The sequence below is a fragment of the Rhinolophus sinicus genome, chromosome 1 (genome assembly GCF_057876585.1).
Source record: "Rhinolophus sinicus isolate RSI-liver-muscle chromosome 1, RSI-T2T, whole genome shotgun sequence".
Lineage (NCBI taxonomy): Eukaryota > Metazoa > Chordata > Mammalia > Chiroptera > Rhinolophidae > Rhinolophus > Rhinolophus sinicus.
The window spans coordinates 37889062-37913876 of record NC_142501.1 but is presented as its reverse complement, the minus strand read 5'-3'; the positions used below and the strand labels follow the sequence as shown (position 1 = coordinate 37913876).

General features: G+C 37.5%; 1 protein-coding gene across 14 annotated transcripts in view; it reads left to right on the top strand.

Annotated features, from left to right (window-relative positions):
* Nucleotides 1-24815, top strand: part of SOX5 (SRY-box transcription factor 5) — a 946176-nt gene that overhangs the window by 151550 nt on the left and 769811 nt on the right. For 3 of the 14 annotated variants that reach the window (XM_088798399.1, XM_088798394.1, XM_088798390.1), the window contains exon 3: nucleotides 13206-13282. The exons of 10 other annotated variants lie outside the window; for them this stretch is intronic. The gene's annotated coding sequence lies outside the window, so the exon portion shown is untranslated. Of the gene's footprint in view, nucleotides 1-13205; nucleotides 13283-20229; nucleotides 20250-24815 lie in introns of those variants that run through there. One more of the 14 variants, XM_088798400.1, reaches the window with a different exon arrangement.

Here is a 24815-nt window from a genome sequence, read left to right as displayed (position 1 = left end):
ACAATGAGGGAGAAGAAATTTCTCTGTTTACAAGTTTTCTTCTTGAGATATCTGGCTTTCCTGTAAGAAATATTTATGAATAATATAGGGTTAATATTAGAATTAAATGATTTAATGCATATAATACACAGGGCCTGATATGTAGTATTATCAAAGTCATACACAAGGCCTGACACATACTGGGGCTTAATAAACGATAGCTATGATAGATAGTGATGATGCTGCTAATTAGAAAGTCGTCTACAATGACCAAAATCAACTTTACGTAATGATTTGGGGGGAAATCAGGTAATTTAGTGGAAACTGTAAAATATTTAACCTTTGAAATTAGTTTTGAAATTCCACATAAATCTTAAAGCTAAAACACAAAACTTAAAATGTGCTCCGTGTGAGGTCTCAACAGACCCTCAGAAGCCTGAGTGGAAGTTTCCTTGTCATTCCTGGAAAGATGTGAGACATACGTATCCAGGGAAGGTGCTACCTATTTGTTCTTCTGGATTGTCTAAACTGTAGTCTCTATCAAGGCCGGCCATGAAACGCAGGCTATTACTAGAGCATGCATTATGTGTGTTGACAGTATGAATTTTTCTGCCTATGGCTTATCAGTATATGATGAGCTTTAAGGAATTGTCTCTATTAAAGCCAAATGGCCATGTAAAGATTCCTGTACTTTTTAAAAGACCATTATTGAAGACACTGTCAATTCTGTCCTGTCTTTTAAATAAAGACTCATTTGAAAACAACCACTTTAGAGGTCAGAACTAGGGAAAAAAATGTGTTTGGGGATATACATTTCTTTTACCACTCTCCTGAACGCCATATACACGAACCCAAATGGCTGCTGGGAAGCTCTCCTGGGTGCAAGTAAATGAGCTCTGGATGGACCCCTCATACTTGCCCCTCTGGAATTCTTCCCCAGCTGTTAAAGGAAAATCCATTCTTCCCATTGTCCAGACCCCAAACCTTTCATCCTTGACTCTTCTCTTTCATCTATATTCTACCTAATCCCTCGGCAAACCTCTGTCTGCACTACCTTCGAAATGTTTCCAGGATCTGACCACCTCTACTCACCTCCACTATTTCGAGTCTGGTCTAAGCCACTGTCATTTCTGCTTGTGGCATAGACTCCTATCTGTACTCCTTTCTAACTTTGTTGCCTTTCAGTCGGCTTTCATATGGCAGCTCGGATGAGCCTTTACAGTGTAAATCAGATCCGTCAGATTATGTCATTGTCTGCTCTGGACTCTCCACTGGCTTCCTTCCTCAGGGAATCCTCACTATGACTCCCAAGGAGCAGAGTCAGCCCCCACCCCTCCCTCTCAAACTTCACCTTCTACTCTTCCCCTCACTCTCTTTGCATGAACCATGTGCCCATGGCTCTGTCTCTGACATGCTGGGCACCGGCCCTCTCAGGGCCTTTGCACTCCTTTAGGGCAGAGCTCTTGGTCAGATATGCATGAAATCCTTCCAGCACGTTCTTCAGTTCTTGACTCAAATGGTACCTTCCTGGTGAGGCCCTTCCTTCTACTCTATCTAAAATCACTTCTGGCCCTCCCACAAACACTTTCTATCATCCCTTGCTTTAGTTTTTCTCCTTAGCACTTCCCTAACTAACACAATATAGAGCTATTCATTTGTCTTACTTATTTTTTGTCTCCCTGAGTAGAAAATTAGCTGCATGAGGGCAGGGAGGTTTGTCTGTTTTGTTTACTGTTCTACTTCTAGAGCCCAAGGTAGTTCCTGGCAGGTGGAGGCATTCAATAAATGCATGTTGAATAAATAAATAATTCAAAGTTGATTTTGGCTGGTGTTCTATATTTATGGCCAGATAAAGCTTAAATAATGAATGTTGTTTTCTTCTTGAATTCCATGCAAGCAGCTTTATGGTGAAAGTCGAATTCATACTAAATTATTTTTTTCATTCTTATTCTCCCTCAAGTATTTGCCTGCTGTGATAACATCTATCACATCCCTGTTAATTAACCACAAGTCTTTTGAATTTATCCAACTTTTATTGAACACTAAACTATTAATATATGCAAGTCATTGTATGAGTCTCTTAAAAGACATGTCTTTTAAAATACACTTCTAAATAGTTAGTAGGACAAGACTAGCACCTAATCCATGTAGAGGGGCTATTTTCAAAATAACAGAGGGCTGTTTAAAGAGGGATCCATAGAATATCCCACTGAGATTTTTCAGAAAAACATGCTCTCTTATCCCATCCACTGGCTATAAGTTGGGGTACATGTCTTGAGTCTTTAATGAGAGATTTTTCAGGTGAATCCATTAATCAATGTAACCACTCATTAAGAACCATTGATGTAACAGTTGTGTGTATTTCTGTGCTTTACAGACAGACAAACACATCTTACACCTTATTTGTCAGGGCCTGTCTTATATACATTCTCACTGTAATTGAAAGTTTCCTAACTTCAAGAAACATTCCCAAATCTATCCACTTTGGGGTAATAATCTAATATTAATATTAAAAGTAAATGTATGTATTTATACTAGTTTTCTCTTTATGAATCAGGATGTTTTGGTTGCTGGTTTGTTTTGACTTTTTAGTTTGTTAATGAGTAAAGTCACCACTTGATTTCCAGAGGTGTCTGGCTTTGTGGGCACTTGTAGTGGCCACACTTCCCTTTCACCATTTGTAGCTGAATGGGTATCTATGTACTTCCCCAAATAGGTTCTCATACTAGTGATGAATGCGTGCTGGCTGAACTGCTCCCTGCATTCTGTGGGTGATTGCCACCTCAAGTAAAAATTACACTAGTGCAAAGTCTGAAGCTAATTTCTCAGTCTATTGCATACTGCCCCATTGATGCCCCCACGCCCCCCCCAACCCCCACCCCCACACACACCCCTCCCACTTCTGCCTTGGAAGATTTACTGTTTCAAACTTTGGTGGAAATTTCAGGGATTTTTTTTTTTTTTTTCCGATTACTTGTCTATTACTGAACAAACTTAGAAATACAAAAGTCTTATATTATCCTCATTCATCTTTATATTTGGGTAAAGCTAGACGTAAACTGTGCAGTATAAACAGTTTGACATCATTTTGACCTTAGCCATTAAATTCTTTGCTTTTCCTCAGTTTACTCTTTCATGCATTCTACTTCCCTTTAAAAAATAAAATATGTGGAGAGCATGGGACAATAAAATACTTGCCCTTGGAAATAAAAGTACCGTGAATCTCATTTTGGGAATGGGGTTTATCTGTGGGTTCTATGAGCTAGTTGCATGCTAATTCACTAGTGCTGGAACCAAATGGGTCGAAAATCCTTGTTTTCCCACCAGATGGGTTATTTTAAAATATCACAAAACTTCTGAGGTTATTTACATTACAAATGTGCTTCTTCGCACACATCAAGAATTGAGTACCATGTTTTGACAGTAACTCCTTTATGAAATTATATGTTGCGCAAGTGGAGTAAAATTCAAGTCATTCTCAAGGGAGCGGGCTTATGAATCTGGATGAGGTCACACCTCTTTAAAGATGCAGTTTGATAATCCGACATCAAAACAAAGGAATTCTGTTAATCCTCTCACAAAAGTGCAAATTGCTAATCAGATCCCTGGGCTGGGCTGGCAGCTTGGTAAACAATGAGCTTGGCAGAAGAGCAACTTTGGGCGGGTAGATAGCTGAGAAGCTTGGGATACCAACTTTGCCCCTGTGTTAGCCCAGTTGGGCCTGTTGTTTCAAAACAATGACATTTGTCAATGGAGGTGGTTCTTGCAGTTATTGTGTTCTTGTGCTTTTCTCCTTCCATGTTAATGATGATGCAAATCAATCTTCCTGTCTTTCATTTCACTTCACTGGTGTATAGGCTACTATGCCCCTATATTCTTTTCACTTGGATGGCTGTGTCTTTTGAATTTTCATTACACATTCCTCTACAAACCCAGAGGGTTTTTCCTTCCTTCCCATAAATAGTGTGGTGGTATTTGAAAAAGGAAGAATAAATCCTAACCCAACTGAAAAGAGACTCTTCTTGTGAAAGGTGTAATAGTTAGGATTTTTTTTTTTTTCTTTTTCCTTTTGTAAGTGGTAAAATCCAATTTGAGGCAGCATAAGAAAACAATCTTGAATTTGTTAGGTAAAGGAATACAAGAAAGGCCCATCGCCATGTTGGTGGGAGGCAGAAATGCAGACAGGCCTCAGGCACAGCTGGCACCAGGGAGTCCTACTCTGTCAGGACGTGATACCTCTCTCTTGTCTCCATGTCACTTTGGATGTCAACTTCAGTCTTTCTTGCCATAACAGAGATATCTCCACATGGGAGGAAATGTCACTGATGATGACAACACTGGAATGTCATAGCTTGATGTGTCTTCCATTCGACTTAAATACAATATCTCAGGGAAGGACTCAGTTGGCTCTGCTTAGATCTGGTACTTGTCCTGGACTAGTCAATCCTGTGTATATAACCTTGTTTTTGTCAGAACGTCTGAGATGCTTGCTATTTGTCTTACTCTGTCTTCTTTGGACTTAATGAAACATGTAACCGGCCTGAAACATTCTACAACCTGATGATTACGTTAGCATGTAGAATTATTTTGCACATCTCAACACCACTCTTCTAACTTTCACTCTGTTTGGCCTCCTTGGCATTTCCAACTTTCACTTAAACATGACTAAGACTTAATTTGAAAGTGAAAAATAAAACTTACTCATCTAAAAGAGGTTTTCGTTTAGAGAATACACTACTTTGAACACTTCCTGATAGCTGTGTCTCTCTTCTTAAGAGAGCATTAATAAACTACTTGGGTCCAGTGCGTGTGTGTGCGTGTGTTGACAGGGAGTGAAAATTACAGTTTCGGTTGTGGAGCCATTTTCCACAGATAAGAGTAGTGTGCTTTTGCTGCAGTACAGAACGGGTTGTGGTTTGCACACTGGTTTTCAGTCAGATGAATGATATGAAACACAACAAATCTACACCTGAAAGAGGAGAAACAAGCCCAATGTAGAGGTTTGGAGTCGAGGCTGCCACAGTGGGGCCATGCTACCCATAGCCAAAGCTTTCTGAATAAGAGCACTGTCTTTTTAAAAGCAATAGGGGGTAAGGTTTGAGGGAGTGCTCACAGCGGTAAGTATAACACAGCTGTGCTCTGTTTATGCTTCGGCTACAATAAAAAAGCTATAAAATGTGAGATGTCATAGCTCCACTTTGCTTTATTTATACTATTTCCTCTGAGCTCTGTCACACTGCACATTCATCTGCTAAGTTGCAGCAAGAATGGAGATTAAAATATCACAGCTCAAAATAGGAGTCAAGCGGAAGGAGATTCATCATAGCCCTATTAAAAATATGTAAATATGGGAATGAAGTCATTTTAAAGCTATACAGCACTCCTTTTATAGGAGTTAAGATCCCTTGAGCAAGTGGTAGCTGTGCAAGGGACAGAACTGGGGGACTGGATCCCCATTTCTTCTACACTTGGAAATCCTTTTAAGATTAAAGACTGTTGGAATTGCAAATTATACTTGTTTTCCTATAATCATGTCTACATTAATAATGGCAGGCAATCTGATGCAAAACAAGAAAACTACAGATTTAGTAATTAAAGGTTATGTATTGTTCACTTGGTTAGAATTATAAAAATTAATATATGAAATCTTCTCTCTAACACCAGGTATTAATGAAGCTTGAGGACCCTCCCCAAGTATTCCTAGGTAGGAAAGTTCCAAGAAGGAAACCGAGACTTGGAGACTGGCTTTCCAATATTCATTTCCTAATGATAAATCTAAGACTGGAAGCCAGGCCTCCTGCCTAAAACTTTGCTAGTAAATTTGTTTCTTTAGCATTTCCTGTCTCCCTAGTCCTGACAAAAATTTACTCTGTGCTATCTATGTGGCATGCTTAGGAGAGCAATGAGTGTAATTTTCAGATGGAAAGTTTGGAATATCTAAATGGTATTAATAAGCATTGTATGCTCTCTCTGTGTGCTGTTTAGTACCTATGGATGTTTTTGCCTCCTTATTGTCCAAATGGGCTATTGGAGTAATAGGAAAGACCAACACTTATTAAGTACTTACTGGGAACCAAGAATGGTTCTACATGTTTTATATGTATTAATTTTTTTAAACCCTCACAACAACCATATGCAGTAGGCATTGTTACTTACACTTTACAGATGTGGAAACTGAAACATACGCTCACACAGCTAGCTGCTGAGAATGGGAATTCAAACTGAGCAGTCTGGCTTTAGAGCCAGCACATTCAACCACTGCAGACTTTACTAAGGATTAGAAAAACACTAGAAAGAACAGTGGGCTGAAAAAGAGGAGACCTGCCTTCCAGGCACCATCCTGCCATTACCCTCGTAGCAAATTTTCCTCACCTGTAGAATGAAATGAGGAAAAGATGATGTCCTTTCCAGTGTCAACTTTGCATGCATCTATAGACTACTACCTTATGAAAATAAACTTCGTGAGTAATATTTACTATATTCTCATTTAACTTTAGTTTCAGAAATGGTTATGTTAAACATATCTAATATACAGCGATTCTAGAATTTCTTTTGTCCTGCATTTTTCACTGTTTTAGTTGAATTCTTTTGGTTGCCATTAAAAGGAATATCATAGTTAGCTAAAGACTTCCTAGTTGTGTGACCTTGAGTACATTTCTTAATCTCTTGTGCCAGTTTGCTCATCTGTAAAATGGGCATACTAGAAGTACCTATCTCATAAAACGACTGTGAGAATTAAGCCAGATGTTATATGTAAAGCACTTAGCATGGTGGCCTATTCATAGTAACTACTATCAAATATCAAAGCGTTTGATTATGTTTACTGTTAATCACCCACGTCTCATTAACATTTCTGTCTCTCATTCTTAATGTTACCAATTGTCCTATTATGATTGACAGATCAGTTAACTATTTTTGTGCCTGCATTCCTGAATTAGAAAGTTTAAGGTACTATCGGGAGTTACCATCTAATTGAGGTAGACATATTACCCCAGGGTAAGACTTAAGAAATTGTGTGGGCTAGCCCTTTAATGTGATGCATATAATACCCTGAAAGACCAAGTGCTGGTCCAAGGACCCTAAGCTAGCTGGGACAAGATGGAGTTAAAGCCACAGATCCGAACTGCAGTTTCCAATGTAACATTGTTACCTATGGCATTATTAAATAGAACATGTGAAAGTTCTATACATTTATAAAAGGAACCACAAAGCACGTCATAAGGGTTTAAATTAGGCAAATTGCCATACTATCTCAGATTTATAGCAATTTAGGGTTTTAGATCACATGTCTTTTTGGAAGACTTTACAAGAGTACTTCACTAGGAAATATGCTTTAGGCTGGCAGGGGAGTACAGGTGGTCATCATTCTTACTGACTTAAAAAATTGATGTTCTTGGTTCCTTTTGTACGTTGAGTGAGGTAACATGTAATTTTCAATAGCATGGGAAGAAATGGACCCGATATGCTTAGAGAAGGTATAAAGGTATAAAGAAAAAAAATTAGATTTTTTTTTATAACAATTTAAGTAATTTAAATAGGGAAATAATTTGATAAAATATTGTAACAAATTTTGAGACACATCTAATTGGGTCAAAATTTATCCACTTCTATTCTAAGACACAATGAAAATGGTGCTGTTTCCTTAATGTCTTCTTGTTCCTGAGTCCCTACCCTACTGGGCAGATGGAAAGGTAATAAATAGTAAATGAAAAGTAGCACAAAATAACTCAGTGTCTTCACTATCAAATCATCTCTTTCTGTTTGTTAGTTTCTCTATTTCCCTGTCCAGGACCAGAAGTGGGGTGGGGTGAGAGAGGCAGCGTGGGTATAAAATGTTAAGGAGACACCCCTCTCAGGCGGCCATGCTTCACTTCACGAGCCTGTGAGGGACACCTCCTTATGTCCTGTGCCCTCCTAGGTACCTCACAAACCTCACCTTCCTGCTGGCCCTGCCCCATCCTGCTGGCCCTGCCCCAGTCCCCACTAAAAATCCGAGTTTAAGGAGTTGGTGTATCCTCATAGTTGGGGAGGGAGTGTGGAGCGTCACATCTGTGTGTCAGTTCTGGGATTGTCCTCTGTATGTGTCCTCTGATAGTGGACGTCTGCCCTCTGATAGTGTCTCTAACCACTGGGACCTCTGTCCTTGCTGATGTAATTGGGTCTTTGTGGATTTTGAGCCAGAGCAGCTGCTGCTGGCCTATCATTACCTTGAACTTGAGGTCCCTCTTCCTTTTTCAATGCCAAAAGAAGACTGGGCTTGCCCAGTCTTCCTCTATGGTGTGTGTGTGTGTGTGTGTGTGTGTGTGTGTGTGTGTGTGTGTGTGTGATGGTGATGGATAGGATAGAACAGAGCACAGAAATTTCCAGGTTCCTTGCACATGCACACAACTTGTGAGGGATAACCAATTTTAACTCAATCTCTCTGGGTACCTTCCTTCACCAGTGTTTATTTCTCTCTCACCAGGTTATATGAATACAAGACTTACAACAGGGATTCCCTGAGAAGCCTGTAACCTCCCCTATCCCCTCCCCAATAAGTAATGTCCATAAAAGGACTGTCAGCCCATAGGCCCTTAGATTCCTTTTATCTACTGGTAGTTTTCTGCCCCACCCCCTTATAGGTTAGAAAACCAAGGTATGGAGAAAGCCTGGCTCCTGGCTCTGAGCTCTGCCTCTCTCCATGCCTTAGACTCTCTCCCCTTCCTCCCTAGGTATATGAGAGTTCTCACACTGACTCTATCTGTTTAGGGTCCACATTTTACTTTTTCACAGGAAATAGATTGGGAATCTTTAAACTGCTTTTCACTCTCAAATTCTGTCATCACTAAGATTGTTGTCTCACTAAGGAAGCTGACTAATAGCCCCTTTGTTCTAGCTGACCTCCAGATTGCATAGTGGAGTGGCTACTCTGGGCCAGACCTCCAGGAACTCATAATTGAAATAGAGGGTGCGAAGATAAGACACGTGGCATAGCATAGTTCATTTCGTGGGCTCTCATTCCTTACCTCCTAGCCTAATTCCTACTTTTAACTTAAAATACTCTCCATTCATTATATATATATATATATCCTTTGTATTCTACCTTACTGAAGGGATTTGGTCCAGTTTCAGCTTCTCCCAAGAGAACCCATCAGTCTCCCATGAGATTCATAATCTCTTATTGACTCTAGGAATTTGGGGTGCACATACTTTCTGAATTTTCTCCCCATGTATATTCTGCTTATGGAGGATGCAGACATAAATCCTATGCAATTTTCGTATAATGTAATAAACTTTATTATGTAATTAGGTGCAGTATTTTATGGGAGCGCCAAGAAAGGGTGACTCATTTTGCCTGGGGAGGTCCAAGAGGGATTCCAGAGGAGAGAAGCCCTCGTTAGGGATAAAAGATAACCAGAGTCTTCTAGTTGAACCAGATGAGAAGTGTGTTTTTCAAAGAAGAGAAAATCTCACTCAAGAGCAGGACTTGTCTGTCATACTTACTGTTGTGTCCTTATCACCTAACACAGAACTTAGCATATTCTACGTGCTTAACTATTTATTGCATCAATGAATGAATGACTTTATGCTGAAGGCCATCAAAGCTGGTGATTTTTGAGCAGGGGTACAACATGATTAGATTTGTGTTTTACAAATAATATGTCAGCACTGTCGTAATCATATAAAAAGGGAATGAGACAGGGAGCAATTGTAGTAGCACGTTCTATGACGATACCTGGGAGAGATTCCTTTTAAGTAATTCCTCAGTTTCACCCCAAATACTTAGAAATTCTCTGTGCTCTGCATTGAACATATGGTAGTTTCCCACATATGCCTCAAGAAAGCAGAATCCATGCCTACTCCTACCCTTTTAAAAGACCCAGGAAAACTGGGAGATAATCGCAGCATATGTAAGAGTGACCTTTTCAACACCTTTCATCTAGGAGATAGAGAATTGAGTTTTCAAATGATCTATTGTATAAGCAGTAAATACATTCTTGTCTTAGTACAAAATATCATAAACTGGGTGGTTTATAAACAATAGAAATGTATAAGTCACAGTTCTAGAGGCTAGGAAGCATAAAACAAGGCACTAGCACATTCGGTGTCTGGTGAGAGCCTGCTTCCTAGATGGCTGCCTTTTGCTGTAACTTCACATGGTAGAAGAGGCTAGGAAGCTCTGTGGGGTCTCTTTTATAAAGAGCACTAATCCCACCCTTGTGAATTAAGGACCTCCCACAGGCCCCACCTCCTAATACCATCACATTGGGTTTCAACACACGAATTTGTGAATTTGTGAGAACACAGATGTTCAGTATATTACAGATAGCATATGCACAGCACCTTTTTTTTTTTTTTTTGGTACTTCTCATTCAGAATGGATCAATGAATTTTCAGTATTGGCGGTGACAATCTGGGGTCTATTTGGTTAATAAAAATCTAGCACGTAAGTAATACTTGTTTTCAGAGTGAAAGACTAAAAAGAGGTCAACAAAAGGCATGCAGAATCCTCAGTTCCTGTGTGTATTAGTTCCTGTGTCTATTGGTGTGTATCAAATTATTAAAATCTTAGTGACTTAAAACAATGCCCAATTTTTAGATTAAAGTTCATGCATGTCCGGCATGGCCTGGCTGGGTTCCCTGCTCAGGGAATCACAAGGCTGAACTCAGGGTTGGCCAGACTGAGTTCTTGTCCAGGTTCTGGGGAAAAACTCTGCTTCCACATGTATCCTTGTTGGTGGAATTCAGCTCTTTGTGGTGGTAAAAGTCTGTGTTTCCTAGCTGGTTGTCAGCCAGGGGTTGCGTACAGTTCCTAGAGGCTCTGTATATTCCTCACCATGTGCCCCCCCACCCCCATCCTGAAGCCAGCAATAGTGTGTCAAATACTTCTTATGCCTGAGATCTCCATTTTCCTCTGTCTTTGATCTTTACACCAGGATTTAAAGGGCATATGTGATTAGGTTAGGCCCACTCAGATAGTCTCCTGGTTTTAAAGTCGACTGTGTTGGGTAATATACCCTCTTCATGGGAGTAAAGACTATCATATTCACAAATCTAGGGATTGTGCAGAACATATTCACCAATGGGGGGACTTGGGGGCCATTGTACAATTCTGCCTACAAAACTGTTATCTGTAAAAGGAGTTTTTGTTGTTGTTGTTTTAAAATTATAAGCAGCCTCTTGCATACTGCAAACTAAGCGGTTAGGAGAAGCAAAAGAAATACAGGTATTCCCCACTTACTGAAAGTTCAGGTTATGCCACTTTGCTTTTATGAAAAACCTGTATTAGTCCAGTAACAGTTTATAAAAGCAAAAATCCTCTTTGGAGTTCTTTCAGTTAGCAAAAACAGATATTTTATTTATACCATTTCAGCATACAAAAGGTTTCATAGGAACACTCTACTTTCAATGGTGGAGGAAACTTGAATATGATTTAATCAATAGTTTGAAAACCTGTGCATCTCTTAATGAAGTTCATTTTCTAACATCTGACCTTGACAGAGCTACTGTTACTTACCTTTAGAAATTGTAATTGTATGTGATTCATTTACTTCTAAATAGTACTACCATTCACATTACCAAAACCATGCAAAACATTTCTATATCTATTATGGAGGGAGGGGTTCTATTGTTTGGGCAAGCAAAAATAAAACGATGGCATACAATCTATATATAAACACCATCACTTCAAAGTGATTTTTAACCTGAAAGCTTTGTTCAGTCACTTGAATGATAAAGTATGATATCTGTCAAAGCTTTTGAGCTCTCTAGATTAGGAGAAGGAAAGTGTGAGAGTTTCACCAACCGTATAGTTAGTTAACTACGAAGTTTGAGGGAGCCAGTCCTCTGCACAAGACCACCCTCACTTCTAACACTAATTGCAAGTTTGAGGGGTTTTCAAAACCACCCTCAGGTTTGACAATTTTCTAGATGTACTCACAGAACTCAGGGAAAGCTGTTATACTCATAGTTAAAGTTTATTAACAGGGAAAGGATACAGATTGAAATCAGCTAAGGGAAAAAGGACATAAGGCTGAGGCTGAAGCTGGAAGAACCAACCACAGAGCTTTGGAGTCAGGACTTGTTACTTTACCAGTATCGATAGGAGACAATATGCATGGAGCATTGCCCACCAGGGAAGCTCACGGGAGACTTTGGTATCCAGAATTTTTAATGGGACTTGATCATACTTGTATACTGCCCACATAGCTGATGTTTAGTCTCCAGCACCCCCTGGATGTCAGTGTTGGGCTGGTATCCTCAGTTCTCCAGCTCGTTCGGGAGGCCAAATCGATGTGCTTAGCCCGAAGCCCCCATCATTGATCCCAGTGTTAGTATCCTCTGGCCAAAGCTTTCAGGCAAAGACTCCTATCAGCATTTTGAAGACCTAGAGATCACCTCTCAGTAGTCGAAGGCAAAAGCAAGACCTCTCCTTGGTTAAGGTTAATTCTTCACTACACAGACAAGGAGGGAGGGAAGGAAGTATTAATGTAAATAGTACGGGTTTCCCCAAAAATCAGACCTAGCTGGACCATCAACTCTATTGAGACTTTTGGAGCAAAAATTAATATTAGACCCAGTTTTATAGTAAAATAAGACCCGGCCTTATATTATATTATATTATATTATATTATATTATATTATATTATAACCTGGTCTTATTTTACTATAAGACCAAGTCTTATATTAATTTTTGCTCCAAAAGACGCATTAGAGCTGATGGTCTGGCTAAGTCTTATTGTCAGGGAAACGGTAGTTATTTATTGAGGGCTGCTGTGTGTCAGGCAGTGTGCTAAGCGCTGTCTCTTATAATCCTTTGAACACTATTAGAGAGATACTATCATCATCTTTATTTTAAAGACCAGATGAGATGTAGAGAGGCTGAGTGACCCTGTAAATAGTAAATGGTAGAAGCAAGATTTGGACCTTGGTCAAACCAACTCCAAAGTTCTTGATCTCAAACACTGTACTGGATCCCTCCCACTAAAACCAAAAGACAGTAAGAATACATTATGTAATAAGCAGTTCGAAGCAATTATTCTTGAGAATTGAGTTTTCAGAGTAAAGTTGTCATTTAAGTGTATAAAAATGTGCACTGCTGCTTTTAGTAATGTAGAATATAGAGGAAGAAGGTTCATATATAGACTTGTTATTTCATTGACTTGATACTATCTGAATGGATTCCAGTCAGCCCTGTGTCATGTAAGTACTTCAAACAGATTTATGGGGTGTGCATTGTATCCCAGGTGCTGTGCTGGCCACTGGTAACCCAAAGATGATGATAAGTATGTTCCTGCCCACAAGGAGCTAGCGATCCACTGGGGTATGTAAACAGTGTGTTTTATTACTTTTAATATTTTGTTTTAAGCAAAGCAGAGAGAGCTCAATATGTAAGACATAATTTGTCTACAAATTTTGCAAGCTTTGGGACTTTTTTTTTTTTTTGGACTGGATGAGCTAATGCTAAAGAAAGTTGATGATTTGGGATTGTTGTTCATATAACCAAATCAAATAATTAAACTCAGTTTCAATCTTTTGGAGATTCTGTAGTAATAGGATAGATTAAAAACAGTAAAGCTACTAAAAAACAAAAAACACACAAAAAAAAGCACTGATTTGTGTGTATTTCCCACTTATGGTAAGTAGTAAATAACTACAAAGGAAGGGAGAATAGGAATACCAGGAGAAAACATCACACATAGCAATAGTGTGCCTCCTTCTTCACACTTATAACAGTGACTATTCTATTTTTTTTGGTTACTTTAGTGATTATTCTTATCTTTCATCTTCTACTTCATTGCCTTCTCCAACTGCTCAAAGTCTATACTAGGATAAAATAAGACTCCTTGTTTAGTTTTATTATTGGCAAATATGTATTTTATTTGACTACTTTTATTTATGTTATAGTTTATAATAGTCTATGCTTACAGTAAACCATGCAGTATTCTGGGAGTAATCCTGAAGAATCAAGTACAGTAAATGCAGTAAATGTAAATAAGAAAAAAATATATATCCTAATGATAATTTATATATTTTATACCTTAATGTAGAGGAATAGAATTAGAAAATAAAATAATAAATTTGAGTGAACTTGACATCCAGTAGTTCGTACTGATGTTACACAACCCTAACAACAATGTATTTTGACATATTTAGTAAGTATATTAATATGCTATCTAAATTCAGTATTCTAACTGCTGAGAGTGCAGTTCTGATCATTTAAAAAATGTGAGAAAAACAGGAAAGAACATGTCCTTTCCTTGGCAATGTAATATGATTTTAATTTTTAAAAGCATTTAATTTCATAAACCATATCCATCATCTTTGCATAGATAAATGTTGTGGCAATTTTTTGAATGAACCTCTTGGTTCCCTAAAGAAATTATGGATACACTATAAATTTACAAATGAAAGGCCATTCATCAGAGTTATAAATGTAAGTGGTTGCTGTGCTGATACCCATATAAACTTAAAGTGGTTTAATACCTATTGGCTTTTGTGCATAGTTTGCATGGCAACGGAATATAGATACTGTCATACTTACGTGGTGTGATAATATCGGCAAAGTGGTGAGAACAACATGCAATATTTTACGACTAGCATGGCATTTCCTTGAATTATTGCTGGCAACAGAACATAAATCAACCTTTATAATGGATATTCCAAACATGTTTATTAATCTAATCTAAATACTCACTCTTGTCATTTATAGAGCCAGTACAGTGGAAGTGGCAAGTGCTTCTAAACCCTAGCAGTTACTTTTAGGAGCTTCATAATTATGTCAGCTATGTCTGGTTAGAATCAAGATCAAATGCATAAAAATCCTTTCTTCCTAATCTATGCTAAAGATATTTGCTTAACCACAAAATATTTTTTGTACGTGTCTAATCAAAATCTCAGTTTGACCATTTATGAAACTTACTACATGGCTCTCTGTTTGAAACTTCAGTTTTTAAAGTCTGTTTCCCTCTCTCCCTCCTTTCCTGCATCCCTCTCTTCTTCCCTTATTTCCTCCCTCTCTCCAATGGAAAATAATCCTGTACTGTATAAACTTTGACTAAAAAGGACTGCAAAAGTGACCAAATTCCTGTATACCAAATTAAGATAGCATATGGCGTATGATTTTGACAGTATGTAATGATATTAAAGACAGGTAGGATGCTGAGGGCAGCTGGTTAGCTCAGTTGGTTAGAATGCAGTGCTCTTAACAACAAGGTTGCTGGTTCGATCCCCGCATGGGCCACTGTGAGCTGCGCCCTCCACAACTAGACTGAAACAACTACTTAACTTGGAGCTGATGGGTCCTGGAAAAACACACTTAACATAAATGAAAGTTTAAAAAAAAAAGTTTAAAGACAGGTAGGATGGTTAGAGGGGAACTTAGGAAAGGTCAGAGAAAGGCAATAACTTTTAAGCTGAAGGAGTCAGCTCTGCAAATGCTGTGGAGTAAGATGGTATGAATGTGTGTGTGTGCGTGCACGCATGTGTTTGTTATTTCTTTATTAAAATACGGAAAATCTAGGCAAACAGCTAACTTCTGGATTAAAGTAATATAATCAGGGGTCAATTTCTCTCCATCTCTCAGCTTCTATTAATACAGCTTCAGTCTCTGACTTCATTTGGGCTCAAGATGGTGGCCGTAGCATTGCTTCAACTGTATCATTCTCTCAGGATTCAGATCAAACAGGAAAGAGAGGGTATCTTTCCCAGACGCCCTATCAAAAGTCTTTTTATACTAATTTCCTTTGATTAGATCACAGACTAATCCAAACGTACCTCTATTGGAGCAGGGGATAGAGGCAGTTTTGTAATTTCCCATGGATGAAGGATTCAATCCCAGAGGAAAGTGGGGTACATGGATGCTAGGTAGTAAAAAAGAATGGTTTGCTGCCAGCAAAATCACAATGGATATATACATATGAAATTTTACAATAATACATATAATTTCAGAAACTTAACAAATATCCTAGCAAATCTATGGATTCTAGGTTAAGAAACTAAATGTAATTGAATTAATGCCTTCTGGAATGAACAAAAAAACAGTATCAATATTCACAGCCATCTAGGAAGATGAGTTGTTTTTGGGATCGTTTCCTGAATAAAGAATCAAAACAGATATAATCTATAACTAGTTGTTTAAATGATAATATCAAAAGAAGAATGAAAAAGAAGTATATTTTGTTAGCTAAAGTGGAAAAGAGTATTTTTTTACTATCATTTTGTGTAAGGAAAATAGGCAAAATTTTTTATTCAAAGAAATAACATTGTACCAGCGACATTAGAAGACTTCTATTAGAAGAGAGAGAGAGAAAGAGAGAGAGAGAGAGAAAGAGAGAGAGAGAAGTTTTCCAATGATGATTTAAGAACTTTTATTGCCGTGGGAGCTTTTGTTGAAACGCATCCTAACCCTTCAATTTGTCAGTTCAGTTAAAAAAGTAGTAATCAGGTCTATGCAAGTAATTTGTAAAGGACATCTTTTTTGATAATTGACCCCAAAAACCTGTTGATTTGCTGGCTTATTTTCTTGTTAGTCAGATGTTATTTTGGAACATGTTGGAGAAAATTTTATTAACAATTATTTTTACTTTAGAAATGTAGAGAGAATTGGTAAAAAGAATAGGTCAATCATAGGAAAATGTGGATACTTTAGAAGTGCCTACATAGTGATTGTGTAGTTTTCATTAATCCTGGGAAAAAAGTAACCTTTTAACAATGTGGAGGTTATAGTAGCAGCCGTAGGGATAGCGGTCATAATGATGCTTTATTTTTACGTAGATCTCTCTGTTTATTGACAAGAAGAAGGAGTTAGCTTGGGATTTTAAGTTGCCTCACTGATCACAAGGGGAGTTTTTCTTAAGTGAATTAAAGTGCCACTCAAAACCGGGAAAGAAGTCTGTGAATACCAGATATTTTTAAAGAATAAACAGTTAAGTGAAGAAAGGTTCCCTGTGTCACGTTGTCTCTCTCTTCACAAACAAAAACCTTCTGAAGTTAACACTGTTCCTCTTGAATGGATAAGCTTTTTAACCAAAATCTTCTATTTGTGACTAAAATGAGTTGTCACCACTTCTTCAGTTTAATACTCTCAGTTGTGAGGAAGCACATCATATTTCCCCTACCAATTGATGCCACTGAAATTCTGCTCTTTTGGAGGATGCCCAGTTTTCAAACTATTTCTACAAAGGCCATGTATGTCTGACTTTCCAGATTAATGTGTTATTTTTAAAAATCATCTCATAAGAGCCTCTGTTTACCTCCAGTTCTCATTTCAATTGTGAACTTTGTGGATGTGTTATCCCTCTGTGTGTGTATGGTTTTTGTTTTGTTTTGCTCTCTAGATTACAACATAGCTTTGCAGTGTGTCAATTTGGACGAGGAAGCAGCAGGTCATTCATTCACTGAAAACTGGCTTCCAGGTTTTCTTTCTAAACATTTCTCTTTGTTTTTCAGATTCAATTTTAGTTTTTACTCCAATAGGAAGTTGCTTCTCTCCATAGTTAATACTAATCATCAATAGTGTTTGGAGGACAAGTGGGTTTTTTAAAGAACAAACATTTTTATATATAAGAAAAATGTTATTCTTCCATTTTGGCTGAAACAAATCAATGGCTATTTTTAAGGCTGTGAGTTAAGACCGGAAGAAATTGTCACTCCTGTAATGCTTTCTAAAGACAGAAGATAGAGGGCCAAGATACTGTAAGAGAAATCCAAAATATATTTTTCGTATATGATGTTCAATTCAGCTGTGTTGGTGTGAGTTTTAGGTAAGAGTAAGTGCTTTTACAGATGTGAACTGTCAAACCATTCCCTATCGTTAATATTTAAGGACTTTTTAGGGAGAAGAAATGGGTTTCATTCAAGACCCCAAAGCATAGATTGCTAAAGACTGATGCCTTTCTGAATAGGGATGAGCTAGGGAGTGAACAGAGGAAGAAAATCCACATCCATATTTGAGTTTCACTTTTGGACTCTTGATGGCTTTGGTCACCAGTTGGGATTTTTTCCCACTAGGAGTCAAAGACACAAAGCAGGTAATCTACATAATCTTTCCCAGGTTTTCTAAAAGTGCCTGTAGATGAAAACATGTCAGACAACTGGTCAAATAGGGCCTTAAGGTTTTCTCTGTTTGTTTGCTTTAAATTCATTCTTTACTGAGAAGAAATGAAAGAAAGCTTGAGGTTGGTGACAGACTTGGGTTCTTGCCACATTCCCAGCTCACTTTGTGGACGGCTCTCTACTTCAGAGGAAGTTAATATTTTCCAGAGATGTTCCATAGGTATTCTAAATCATACTACAGACACCTGCTCCTTTATATGGATATGTTATCCACCTAGGATGAATCAGAGTTGATTTTTATTTTAGTGTGCTTTTTTTCCAAAAACCACATTAATCTCAGTGTGCAGAATTTAACGGGAAAGTCATGTTTTGCCAGTTGACACTGTTTAATGTAAATGATTTATGATTATTCCTTATGTATACACAATAGGCACTTTATAAATTGGATTGTTCTAGGAGTAACACGATACATAAATGTTATTGCTATAAATTCTGAAGTTGGCTATATATTTTGGTATCACGTAACCGGTTGACTTATAAATGCTGACTATTCCAACCTGGACTTTCTACTCAATATTGTAAATGGTAACTTGGGTAAGCCTAGCCGAGATATACACAGAGGCACTCACACTGCACATGAACAGAACAGCCTGGCATCTTGCCAGCATGGCTTCTGGCTATTTCCCAGAGGTGATAGAAGGAAGAAGAAAGAATGAGGGGGAAAAGAAACTGTACGTAGCAAAAAACTGAACTAAATTATTGTTATTATTTTTGCCCTGTTAACTTCAGGAGCTGAGAGAGAGAAAAGGAGGGGGGGAAAGCAGAGCAAACAGAAGAAAAGCAACATTAGTAAAACCAATTCAGCGAAATTTAGTTTGATACCCCTTCACAGGTATATTTTTATTATTTAAATAATATTAAATAAAGAAATAGATAATAGAATAACAGCTCTGTAATTATCTATCTATATATATATAATCAATAAATATGTGGTGTTATTTTCAATGTGTCATAGAAACAATATTACTTTTTTTTGCATTTCTGTGAATGAAGTGTTTGAGCAACAGAATTTTGCAAATCATTTGATTCTACTGCTGGATCAGGACATTTTATTACATGTACAATGGTGTTATACTAATAGCTCTCATTTTTTTCCATGATAGGTTACTGTGATTTTCTTTCTGCAATCCTAAAGAATTAAAAAAAAGAAAAAAAAAAAATCCTGAACAATTGGTCATTTTTGATCCAAGTAATTGTTAAATATCAAATTCATCTAAAATGTTGCGTTAGAGGAAAAGGAGTTAACACCCAGGTTAATTGATTGACCAGCCAGATTCATAGCAAGTTTTTGCTTTTCCTCGTGTCGACTCCTTACCTGACTACACAGTGCTATCTGCAGGGCTGATTTGAATTGCTCTATGTTCTAATTTGTGTAAAGAAGTGGGCTGTGAAGAAATGCTATTGTGTTTATAGTGTCTCTTCTGATAGTGATTTTATAGTCCGTTTCATAGGCTGTTTCAGGTGATTCCCCCCCCCCCCCCCGCCCGTCCTCTTAAGTATTAATGTCCACACAATTGATCTGTCTGGTTACCCATGAAATCAGTCCAAATCAACTGTTACAGTGGCTGAAAATACAAGATCTATCATTTTAAAACCTAGAGGTTCCCGTTCTGCATAAAAGGACTAAATTTTATCAGGCAACCTGCAAAGGAAAAGATTATGAAACTAAAACCACTGTGTGTGTGTGTGTGTGTGTGTGTGTGTGTGTGTGTATCTTTGTCTTTAATAACAATCATTACTTATGTGGCTCTTACATCGAAGGAAACATCCTAATGTGCTCCTTTATAATTTCTGTAATATATTTGTAATTGTCATACTTTCTGGAGCTATCTCGGTGCATGCATGGGGAAAGAGTATACATATGCACGTATCTCTATATTTGTAGGCACTGTAGTCAAAACAACTTATTTGCCTAGCTGGCTGAGCTGCAAAGCTGACTTACCCACCCACTACCAAACTCTCTAGAGGAAATAGGGCATAAAGGTCAAATAGAAGCAATAAAGCCAACGACCTTTTACCAACAAAAGTTCTTTAAGAAGTTCTCTGTGGCAGTGTTCATCTTCTAGAAGGGGGATCAATCCATTTCCTGTCCATCGCTGTGTCAACAGCAGTAGCTTTGGATTCATTGTAGGAGAAGAAAGCTCCTTTCTACAGTGATGCTGCTCTACACTCAGGTAAGCCTAAGTTGAGATTCCAGAAAGACTGCTGTACCAGACTAGACTATTGGAAGATTCAAGTCCTGATAGAAGGCTTTACAAATCTTAGTTCACTTAGTCTGTGGACATTTAACCACCATTTAAAATTCTGCTTTTTCTTGTAGGAGTTTAAATGCAAGACCTCCAGAATTACACACACACACACACACACACACACACACGTAAAATCAGAAGAGACTCCATCATTTTTTGCTCACTATAGAATTCTTAGAGTCAGTATCATTTACTGAGGACTTTCTTTCTTGCCAGGTATTGTTCTTGTACTTTGCATGTAGTATCTAAGTTAAGCTTCCTAAGTACCTCATGCAACAGGTACTGTTATTATACCCATTTTTGTTGTTGTTGTTGTTTGTTTGTTTTTGTTTTTTCAGCTGAGGGAATTGAGAGAGAAATTGAGTAACTTCCCATACTCACAGCTAATAAGCGAGGAAGCCCGGCATCAAACCCAAGCAGAGTGACCCCAGGGCTGACGTACATACTCTATTAGGTCAATTTGTCAGCAATATATTGTGCTTCATGTATGAAAAGAATAAAGTACGGTCATCATTTAGCAGGAAATAGAATTGAAGTTTTTTCCCTCGTACAAATGGTCACTATATGTCTCTCTCGGGCCGTGTTGTGACCAATAGCAAACCTTATTTGAGACAGCCAGTCAAAACTGAGTAAAATAGTCTCTTGCTATAGAAGAGAAAGGAATGTATTAGTTGATGTGAGAATCTGACCTAAAAACCTAGCTTTCACTATTACCACAGTAAACAAGTAAGCTAATGACCATAGAGGTTAGTGTGTCATCAGTGTCTTGCAGTTTTGTCACTGGGGTAGACCCCATCCAGAAGGACAGAGTGCCCTCTATGAATATGTATTTAGTACTAGATACAGCAATTTATTCTTCTGAAGAGCACTTTAATATTTTGGTTTTGATAAGTATACAAGCAATAATCAGTAGTTAGGAGTTTCAGACTAAAATGGATGCCATTATTAGTGATTTAACAACTTTGCATATGAATCCATGTGTGTCACCAAGACTGGCTTATGCTACCCAGAGCTACATATATTCAACTTTTAGAAAAGCATCTCCTGTGCTATGAGTCCTTTAGTTCTCAGAGCTGTAGTAGTCACTAATTTCCAAACGCTGAATATGTAAAATAAAGTACTCGCACACAAAAACCTCGGAGGCTGCATAGGTCAGAACATTTGTTTAAACTAATACAGAATTAGCTTTTTCAGTTCCAGCTCCCTTTTTCCTATCTATTTGCCTTGCTAATAAGGCCTTAATTATTCCTGTTCAGTTACCCAGTATCATGATCCCTTGTGTTTTTGGATTTTTTTTATTTTGATTTGAGCAGAACTTCCTAGTTCACATAGAGAACTTCCATAATAATAATAAAACGTAAAAGTGATTTAATAAAGGATTCTGGCAACAATTAAACTTAACCCAAAATGGGCAAAAGAGCATCTCATAGTACAGAATTATAATATATACATATTTTGAAATTTGGTCTTTGCAGATATTTTTCTCTGCCTGTAACATGTGTGCTAGTTCTATTTATATAAGGGGATAGTGACATCCTGTGTGTAGCTAGACTAATTGCCTCTGTAATTAACCTATTTGAGAAGGAAGTTACATAGAAATAAAATATCACTGAATACTGAAAGAGGCAATTTTGTCTTAAAGCAAACCTCTAACTTTACCAAAGGGTGTAGACAAAATAAAAAGATTCTGACTCTTTTCCTTCTTGTTTTTTCAGCGTCTCCTTTCTTTCCTCTTTCCCTTCCATCTTTTTTCCTTCCTTTTTTTTTCTTGTCGCTATGCGATTCCACTATTCCGCTCCATTTTTCTATTACCTTCATTTTCCATATTATAAGGTAAAGATCTAGTATTATTATGAGTGGATATTCTATTTTAAAAATAAAATTGGGGGAAGTTGTAAGTGCAGCAAAAGGAGATAATGTCTTTGTTTTACTACTATTGAATCTCATTTTTGATCAAGGGTAGGATATATGTAGAATCATTTGGGTGTCTTAACAAGCTGAGGAAAAAGAAATCTTAACCTCTTCCTCTCCCTTGATAAAATATATATTAATTAAATTTTAAAAAGGGACTGGGAGCATGAAAAGCAGAGTTTCTCTTGACCTCTAAAATCCAAAAGAAACTATTGGAAGGCAATATATTCTAGTAGAAAAAGTGCAGTTTTAGGGGTCATAAATATTCATATTTCACACCAAGTATGTGGCTAAGGGGGAACTAGAAGAGCAATTGTTTTCCCCTAAGTGCACTTTTCAACATTTTAAAAGGTAATATATATGTTGCGAAAACTTTTGAGAAAATAGTGGAAAAAGGCACAGCAAGAGGTATGTAGGAGAAATGAGTCGAAAGTGTCCTCCTGTTTATGTCCTGACTTACCCACCAAACCCCAGCAAGAGCAACTCACAGGGCATCGCCCATCCCTGGCCTCACCCATCATTTCTGCCCCATCATCACCACGGTATTTTGAGTCAGAGCTTGTTAAGATTTTTTCATGAGATAACAATGTCATGTTACAATTGATATATTTTTCAAGTCAGGTAACTACGTTTGTGTTTTGCATATTATATTGACCAGAAGGAGCGTAGTTTAAATGTTATGACCACTCCTAAGAAGAATTTCCTTGTGAAATATTTGAGAATTGTAAGCCAAAGTAAATGTAATAACCAGATTATACAATGATTGCTGAGCTCCAAATAGTTGACGTGGAAATGGGTTGGTGTTTCAGAGTGTGGTGGTCTTGGATTCCTCAACTTCCAGGATAATTTTTCGGTGCCTCCCTTGTTTCTTTATCTGTGATATGGGGATAAAAATTTCTCTTTCTTAAGGTAATTGTGAGACTTTGGTGAAGAAACATTTGTGTAACATCATTCATAGTCCTTGTAAATAAATACTTAATAAATAGTAGTTATATTATTTCAGGTAACATTTGATAAAATCAAATGATTTGGATAATAGTTTGTTGTAAATAATTTAATCTTATCTGATTGAGCTGTTCTTTGAATGGCTTTTTTTTAATGACTTGTCCTTGTATTTATCATTTTATAATCTTTACTGTAGTAACCTTTCAGTTTTGTTGATAATTTATATTAGCAATAACTGGATTATCATTCTTGGAAGATGGTGAGAGAAACTATTACTCTTTGGGAAAAATATGAAGTAAAAAAAAGCAAAAGAAACACTGCAGAGCGTTTTCCTGTGCATCACCTTTGTGACTTCATCTTGTAATCACTAATGATTATCAGATTGCAAAAGGGGCTCCTTATGAGTACAGGAAACCCTCCTCAGCTCTACAAAAATGGTCATTTGGTCATCGCTATATTTTGGTGACTGTCCTAATTAAATGTAATATCTGTGATCACTGAGGGGTCCAGCAGTTTTACACAAGTCTCTCATCTGTTTCACTGGTGGTCTTCAAGAAGATACGGAATTGCATGAATAAAAAACTCGGCAAACCATCTTCCGGAGACTCAGATCAGTCACTGCTTATTATCACAAGACAGTTCATTCATTCATTCATTCAACAAATATTTATTGGATGCACATTGCTTTGCACCCATTGTGTCAGTCTTGAAAATATAATCATGAACAAAGTAGACAAGGCAAGGGCCTGACAGAAGGTGCATAGCTTAAAACAAATACTTACAATAAAACGTGTAAGTCTTATCACAGAGGAAATGTTTTGATCTTTTAGCCAAACTGAGATGTGAATTCCCAGTTGTGGGTGGAGGTAGGGGTATTCCTTCCTCCTTTGAATTTCCACAGCATTATATCTGTGCCTCCATTTGAAAATACCTCCCACCTTGTGTTCTAGTTTCTTGTGATGGCAGCACCTCTTTCAGGCTGCAAGTTCCTCAGGAGTCAGGCAGGATACCTGTGGGACTCTCCTTAGCATCGTTCAGAGAACATACACTGAGCACTGCATACAGGAGGCACTAAGTAAATGCTGTCGAGAGAATGAAGCAAAGAAAAAGTCTTAGACGTTAACATCCATTATATTTTTTGTTTTAAGTTCTTAAATACTTCACTGTGAAATTTCTCCTTCTTCGTGTTAATAGTGGTTGGAGGGAGGTAAATCACCAATTGAAAATCATTATCCCTCCTTTTATCCCTCCCTCTCACCTACTATTCTCTCAAAATTTAACCCACAGCAATCTCCTCTAGACGAAGTTAATTATTATTTCTAAGACTTCCAAAGTTTGCTATACAGAAGTTTGACTTTAGTTACCACGTGAAAATAAGAATGGAAGACGCATCTGTGATTTGTGGTCTGGGATATTTTGGGATGTCAAGAGCAACCTTTATTCTGTCTATCACTGGACCCGTCAAGAGAATCAACGTCAGGTTAATTACTATCTAGTTTTATAAAGTTAAAACTCTTCATTGGTTATGATAAAGGTTGAATGTTTAACCAGTGGTTTAGTATTCATTTGTCATTTCTCAAGTAAATCTAAAAAACTAAAACTGTAAAAAATTAATCAGAATTCTGACAGCTTTTT